General features: G+C 49.8%; 2 pseudogenes; both read left to right on the forward strand.

Moving 5' to 3' along the window:
* LOC102990274 (retinol dehydrogenase 16-like) lies at window positions 1–4,981 on the forward strand (annotated as a pseudogene).
* A 1,611-nt stretch (window positions 4,982–6,592) lies between these two features.
* LOC102988906 (retinol dehydrogenase 16-like) overlaps window positions 6,593–7,753 on the forward strand; it is a 3,837-nt pseudogene continuing 2,676 nt past the window's right edge.

Genomic DNA, 7,753 nt, shown 5'->3' on the forward strand with positions numbered 1-7,753 from the left:
ATGGAATTCCCCAGATTCCTGCAGGAACGGGTATTTCAAAGCCAGGCCCTAGAGGTCAATACCAGGCCTGTCAACATGTTCTCCCAAACCTGGGATTTCAGGTGTAAGAATCTCCAGTAGGTAAGGGAGACCCTGGTCCCAGGCTGAGCAGGAAAAAGGGAAGAAGATAGCTGTGAACCATGAGACCAAGGACATAAAGGTCCAATGTGGAGAGTGGGGAGGGGAGAGGTGACCAGGGGGAAACAGGGAGGAGTGGGAGGACCTGGAAATGGTGGTTGTAAAAGATCCTCAAGGGGCTGTGTTGGAAATGCAATGAAATCTATTAGAAATGGTGTAAATGTACTAAAGAGCATTAACACTGGGGCCAGAATCAGTATTACTCACCAAAGAGGGTGAACAGGAAAATCCTGAGGGCTCCACGCCAGAGAGCCTGGAGCCTGGTTGGCCAACCAACATCGTGTGTGTTCTGAAGTCTTCCTGTCTCAACACTAGCCAGACTCGAGTTTCACCCCAGCCTGCCTGTGTTTGTCCCCTGCAAAGCCACGTGGCTGTACCTGGCGGTCCTCGTGGGCCTGTACTACCTCCGGCACTGGTACCAGGAGAGGCAGGTGGTGAGCCACCTCCAGGACAAGTTCGTCTTCATCACGGGCTGTGACTCGGGCCACTGACCAGGCAGCTGCACCTGTGAGGCTTGAGGGTGCTGGCAGCATGTCTGACGGAGCAGGGGGCCGAGCAGCTGAGGAATCAGACGTCAGACAGCCTGGAAACGCTGATCCTGGACGTCACCAAGACAGAGAGCATCGCTGTGGCCACCAAGTGGGTAAAGGAACATATGAGGGACAGAGGTACCACGCACATTTCTCAAGTCTGATTCCTCTCTGTGAAGTGGAGACCCCATGACAGCTGCCTGGGGAGATTCCCAAGGTGTTTTCCAGGACTTGAAGTCCTCCCTGTGTTCTCCTCACCCAGCTTACCAGCCAAGCCTCTTCCATCCCACACCCACCTCGCGACCTTGAGGCTCTGCAGCCTGGGGCAGAGTTTTCCCTGATGAGAATGTGTCCTTGCAGACTTCCTGTCTGGTGTCCCCTCCTCCCTCAGCAGGAGGTCTGGGTTTCTTGATGCTGAGTGACCAGGGGGATCAGGGAGCAGATTCTGGAGGATGGGTGGAGATGGGCGCTCTGGCTGGAAAGCTGCATGGGGCGCTGTGGGGCAGCGCTGGAGCTGAGCTGAGTTCTCAGCACTTGATCATGTTCTTGCTGGTGACCCCTAGTCATCCGACTTGTGTTTAAATGTCACGCATTTTTCAGATGTCGACACTGAGCTGTCAGGACTTGTCTAAGGAAGGTCAGAAAACTACTATGGGGTCACTTTCTCTCTCTTTTATTTTTCGTTTTTCTGTGTGTGTGTGTGTGTGTGTGTGTGTGTATGTTTTACTATAGCTCTGCCTGTGTTTTATGGTAGAAGGAAAGAACTTTAATTTCTTTTATCTAAGTATAGATTTAAAACATGATCATTGTGAAAAACGGGAAAAGTATATGGATAAAAACCAAAGTTACCCCAAATCACGCCACCCGCAGATAAGTACTGATAACATTTTTACATACACGGTATTACCTTTTGTACATAATTTGTATCCTAATTTTCCACTGAAAGAAGTTGAACAAATTTACACATAACAAAAATTTCTTCAAAAACATAATAAATAATGATTGAGAATGTTCTATACTTTAGAATAGCATTACTTAGTAAAAAGTACCTCATGGCATGAATGTAATTGTTTCCCACATTTTATTCATTGGATTCAACATAAATGATGTCTTGGTAAACTTCTTTCTACCCAATTCCCTATGTTGTAACCATGTATATTAATTGGGTCTTTGGTGTCAAATACGGTGGGAGAATATACATTCCTACAAGGGCAGGCTTGGTACAGAGCAGGGGAGAGACTAACTCTGTGTGTTAATAATTTCAACACCCTTTACCCAACTTCCCTGACCCTGCTCTTCTGCCCTGAGTTCTATTAGTTGGTAAGTATTTGGTATGTGTCTTTGAGTCTTGCAGAGAGGTTTCCATGAAGCTGGGTGAACTGTGTACTGAGAGTCACGGGGTCAGAGTTGCCTCCTGTGTGGGTGGGAGGAGAGGGTGTATTTTTCTGCGACAAAGTGTAAATTCCGATTTGGGGGAGGGTGGTTAATAGAGGCAGCCCTGCCTCCCCCTGAAAGCCTACCCCATGGAATTCCCCAGATTCCTGCAGGAACGGGTATTTCAAAGCCAGGCCCTAGAGGTCAATACCAGGCCTGTCAACATGTTCTCCCAAACCTGGGATTTCAGGTCTGTTTTACCCAGCCAATATGCACCCAAATATTTCTCATCTTTTTTGTTTTTGTCTTTTATCCATTGTCTCCTCTCTTCCTCTCTTCCCCTCCCTTCCTCATTGTCTCTCTCTATTTCCCTCTCTTTCCCTCATACTATTTATTGAGCACTCAGTCCTGCAGCTGTCAGAAAATCTGAAAATGTAGGTGAATATTGATAATGTCTGCAAGGACAACATAGACTGTGAAAACACAAAAGTTCACCCTCCAAGTTCCAGACTGTGGACCCACTAGATTTCTTCAACCTCAGTCCCTGTCTTCATCCAACCTGGGGTGCTTGCCCCTTGTCACCAGGCAGTGGGCTGGGCGTGAAGACTGAGTCAGGAGGGTGGCGCACCTTCTGTCCTCCGACCTCTTACAAGATCTGGTCTCCCCAAACCCGCAGGCAGCATGTTGGTCTCTGTTGCAGCCGTTCCCCCTGCAGCCTCTCTCCTAAAGTCCTCACTGGGTGGAAGGTGACTTGGAACCTCTGCTGGGTCCTCACGTATGGGCCCAGCACAGTGTTGCCCTCTCGCCCTCACAGTTCCCAGGACTTTGAGGCCTGGTGAATAACACCGGCATCTCCATGCCCACTGCACCCAGTGAGTGGCTGACCAACCAGGACTTCATGAAGAAACTGGACGTGTACCTGTTGGGGGTGATCAAGGAGACCCTGAGTCTGCTGTCCCTAGTGCGGAAGGCGAGGGGCCGTGTGGTCAACGTCTCCAGCGTCATGGGCCGCGTGTCCCTCTGGGGTGGAGGTTACTGCATTTCCAATATGGCATGGAGGCCTTCTTGGACTCCCTCAGGTTATGGCCTGGGCCAGAGACCCTCCCCTGCCCCTTGGTCCTTCTGCTTCTGTGCTTCTGGGGGAGCCTTTTACAGGAGGTTCCTTTCATCACAGACTTAGAGTTCTTTTTTCCAGAACTTTCTCTCTTGCTTTTGCCAGGCATTCGTTGGGAAGCGCCTTTCTAAGTTCTTGGTGTCAGGATGGACTTGGTGACTATAGAGTGTGAATGAACTTACTCTGCCCTGGAAGATGGCCCACAATCAGAAAGTGAGGTAGAATTGTCACCGATATAATTTGGCTACAGCGTGCTCCACCTACATTACTGCTATGATATTAGGTTGGGGGAGCCTTGTTTGCAGTGTAACCCCATGGAAGCAATTAATCAAGGGAAGTAATTAATCATATCAGCAGTAGAGACCCTACTGGCTGCAGGGCTGAGGATGGCTCTGAATATGGGGCAGGGGAGTGATCCCAGGTAGGGAGATGCATTTTAGGGTCCAGTTACACCAGCCCAGCTGATAAATGGCCAGGGAGTAGACTGGTTAGGATAGGGGAGAGAGGAAATTGAGTATGGAGGGGATAAAATATAAAAAGCCTGGTGATCAATTGGATGTGAGGGGAATATGAGGAGATAGCACTTAAGTTGTACCTTGCAACTCAACTGGTAGGATTTAGAAGCGTAAGCACATGTATATAAAATATTTGGAAAAATATTCAAACTCTATACAGAATAACATCACCATAAGATTTCTCCTTCTGGCTTTTCTGTACTTCACAACCTCCCAGAGTTTCCTGCTTATCGCACTGCAATCCTGTATTGGTGTCTTATTTTTGTGTGTGTGTTTTTGTGTCTTGGTTTATAAAAACTCTGAAGTCTTTGCCACTCTGCCTGCCTCCCTTGCAGGAAGGAGCTCTCCTACTTTGGGGTGAAGGTGGCGATGATCGAGCCTGGTTACTTAAGACCTTTGTGACCAGTCCCGAGGCAATTTCTCGGGGGCCTCCAGGCAGCATGGGATCAGGCCAGCCCAGAGGTCAAGGAACCTTATGCGGAGACATTCCTGGCCTCAGGTAAGTGAGCTGCAGACCTTGGAGAGAGAAGCAAACCCTTATCTGGAAGCCTGGGTCCATCATTAGCACCTCTTCAGTCTCAGGTCCATCCTCCAGGCTTTGACTCACCCACACAGTGGGCACATGAGCTCCATCCCCAGAGTCCCATGTGGTCAACTGGTAACCTAAGGAAAGGATCCAGGCTTGGTAGACCTGGGAACCACTGTCTCATCTGAACTTCTAGTTATCTGGGGAGAACCTGAGGCCAAATGTGGAAGATACCCGTGTACTCATGGCAAGCTGGCGTTAGAACAGCTGGTTTTCATGTCCTTAGATTTATTGTTTGTAGATACCTGCAGTTTATGTAATCCAGACATTCTCAGGAATGGAGTTAGAGGTGCCTTGGTGTGGAACCAAGTGTTCCTGGGGTAAGAGTTGGGGCACTCATTTGGGAATTTAGGTGGATTTAATTTAGGGGGTCTAGGGATTCTTAGAAACATTGCTCCATAAGTTGATCCCAGAGTGAGAGTGGATGGAGGGGGGAATATATCTAGATTCTTTCTCATTCTGGACAGGCATGAAATCAATTGGCCTGTGGGAGACAAAGTGCAGCCAGGATCTGTCCTTGGTGACCGACTGCATGGAGCATGCCTTGACCGCCGGCCACCCCCGCACCCGATACTCCCCTGGCTGGGATGCCAAGCCCTTCTACCTCCCCGTGAGCTACATGCCCACCTTCCTGGTGGATCTCATGATGTACTGGGGTGCCCCACGGCCGGCTAATGCCCTGTAACCCAAGACTGGGGTGCATGGGGGGAGAGTTGGGGACTGTGTAGGGAGGGGATGCATCAGGGATAGGGAAATAGAGTGGAGAGAGGGGTTCTCATGTCACCGGGGACACCCATCCCACCTCAGTTCCCACCTCCTCCTCAGGCTTCTCTTGGGACATTACTTAGGATTCTGGGGATATTAGGGAGAAAGGAACAAGTTTTGTGGCTGCGGAACAGGGCTCAATAGCTCACGTCTGTGTCCTGTTCCTTGAGCGGCCTCTCAGTGCCTCATGACCCACATGCGGCTGTAAAAAACCCACACTTTGGGGAGGGTGCGAGCAGCTGGCAGGATCTCGGCCCCCCACCCTCTGCCCCGGTCCACCTCTTCTGGGTGCACCTCGGCCCTGGTCAGTCTCCCCCTCCCATGGAATAAAAGTGGTCTGGGGGAGGTAAAGGTCCCTCCCCCCCAAAGATACCTGTAGACAGGGGTTTGTGTGTGGAGGGTGACCACCAGCCTGACACATCAGCCTAGGTGCCAACTCAGCAGACCTTGGCTGGAAAAGGGCTGTCCTCAATAGGGGTCCTGACAGAGGACACAGAAACCAATTTTTGTTTTGTCTTGAAACCATGCATTTCCATTGATTATATTTTCCTGAAAATAAAAGTTGAAAAGTTTACGCAGGCCCAGTGATTGGGACCGATGCCTTGGGCAGCAGTGGGTGTGTGCCTACGAGAGGAAGGGTCAGGTGACCTCACAGAGGAGAAGGGGTGAGTGGGGTGACCCGAGGAGGGATTTGAAGAGGGAAGTGAGGTCATCCCTTCATCCACAGAAGTGAGGGGCTAATGTGTCTTTCTGGGGCTTATCAAGTGACCTGGGTTCCAAGGATTAGACACAGGATGGACAAACAAGGAGAGGTGTCTAAGGGACAGGCAGGGCCCAGACCCTTCCCTGGGGACATCTAGTCTCTCTCTCTCACCAGAAACCTGTCTCTGTGGTCCTTCCTCTGTCCCCTCCTTTAGAGTCACCACCGTCCATCCTCTGCCAACCCCCGGGTCCCTTGGTCCAGATCCCCTCCCCCGACCCTCCAGTGGAGGAGAGTGGAAGTCACTTCTGGACCCCAGTCTTATGTTTTCTGCTAATCTTTACTGAGCACCTACTGTGTGCAGGGCAGAAATCCCCTTGATGTCCCAGTGCTTCCTGAGACCCTGGCTCTTTATGTGTCCACTCTTCTCATGATGGTCTGAGTATGGACTCAGTGGAGAAGGCATCTGTTCAAAGTCATGCAGATTTCTGAGCTGAGTATAAATTGGAGTGGGAGGTATCTCCCGGTCATCTTACTTCACCTTCCTCATTATAAATATGAGGTTATAGAGATTTCAGGGAATGTTATGCCATTGAACAGTATGTTTTAATATTATATACCTTAAAAAGCATTGACTTATTGAATCATTTGGAATGTCACAGAAGTAAACATTTACTGAGTGGGATTGCCATAAGCACAGACAGTTTGAACTATAAGATCTAGATCAGAGGGGACTCCAGTGTGAACAGGAAGATACCTGTGGACTCCAAGGCAGAGAGCGCTGGAACTCTAGTACGACTGTAGCCTTCTGGCTCTGTTCTCTGCAAAGCCATGTGGCTGTGCCTGGCAGTTCTTTGGGGCCTGTACTACCTCCTGGGCTGGTACCGGGAGAGGCAGGTGATGAGCCACCTCCAGGACAAGTTCGTCTTCATCACGGGCTGTGACTTGGGCTTCAGGAACCTGCTGGCCAGGCAGCTGGACCTGCGAGGCTTGAGGGTTCTGGCTGTGTGTCTGATGGAGCAGGGGGCCGAGCAGCTGATGGGCCAGACGTCAAACAGGCTGGAGACAGTGATCCTGGACGTCACCAAGACTGAGAGCATCTCCATGGCCACTGAGTGGGTGAAGGAGCATTGGGGGCAGAGATACCATGCAGATTTCTTTTGTGTTTATTTACTGAGAAGATTCCCAAAATGTTTTGATTTTCAAAGTCTTGATGTTGCCTTGGAATTGATGCGGATTGTTTCAAAGCTTGTCCCCTGATGTCCAATGCAACCCTGTTCTCTAAATTCTCCTACCCTGGGTTTTCAAGTGTGTCTTTCCCAACCAGCTTGAAGAAAGTGATTATTCATGTTTTTTTTCTCTTTGGTATTTCTTTTCTTTCTCCATTCATTTCCCTTTTCCTTTCTCTTCTCTAGTTTTCCCTTCGTTTCTGTTTCTTATCATTCCTCTCTACCTGTCTCTGTCTCTCTCCTATATGATATTTGTGAACAGCGCTCTATTTTCCCAAACTCTGTCTATGCACTTAATAAAGATGGGTTTATTGCCTACTGAGTGCCAGGCAGTGAGGAGCAGAGAAATGAGTAGGACCATCTCTGCCTTCCAATAGCTCAAAGAATATCCAAACCCTGACACACTACAGCCACCACGCCCACATTTCCTCTCCCGAACTCTTCTCCCTTATACCTTGTGACACATTGTTGTTGACTCAATTAAAAAACTCAGTTGGAAGGTGATTTGGAACCACAGCTGGGTCCTCACTCATGGGCCCAGCAGAGTGCTGCCCTCTCACTCTCACTGTTCCCAGGTCTCTGGGGCCTGGTGAATAACGCTGGCATCTCAACGCCCACAGCACCCAGTGAGTGGCTGACCAAACAGGACTCCATGAAGATACTGGACGTGAACCTGTTGGGGGTGATCGAGGTGACCCTGAGTCTGCTGCCCCTAGTTTGGAAGGCGAGGGGCCATGTGGTCAATGTCTTCCGCGTCATGGGC

Source organism: Physeter macrocephalus, chromosome 6 (assembly GCF_002837175.3).
Source record: "Physeter macrocephalus isolate SW-GA chromosome 6, ASM283717v5, whole genome shotgun sequence".
In the NCBI taxonomy this organism is placed as follows: Eukaryota; Metazoa; Chordata; class Mammalia; order Artiodactyla; family Physeteridae; genus Physeter; species Physeter macrocephalus.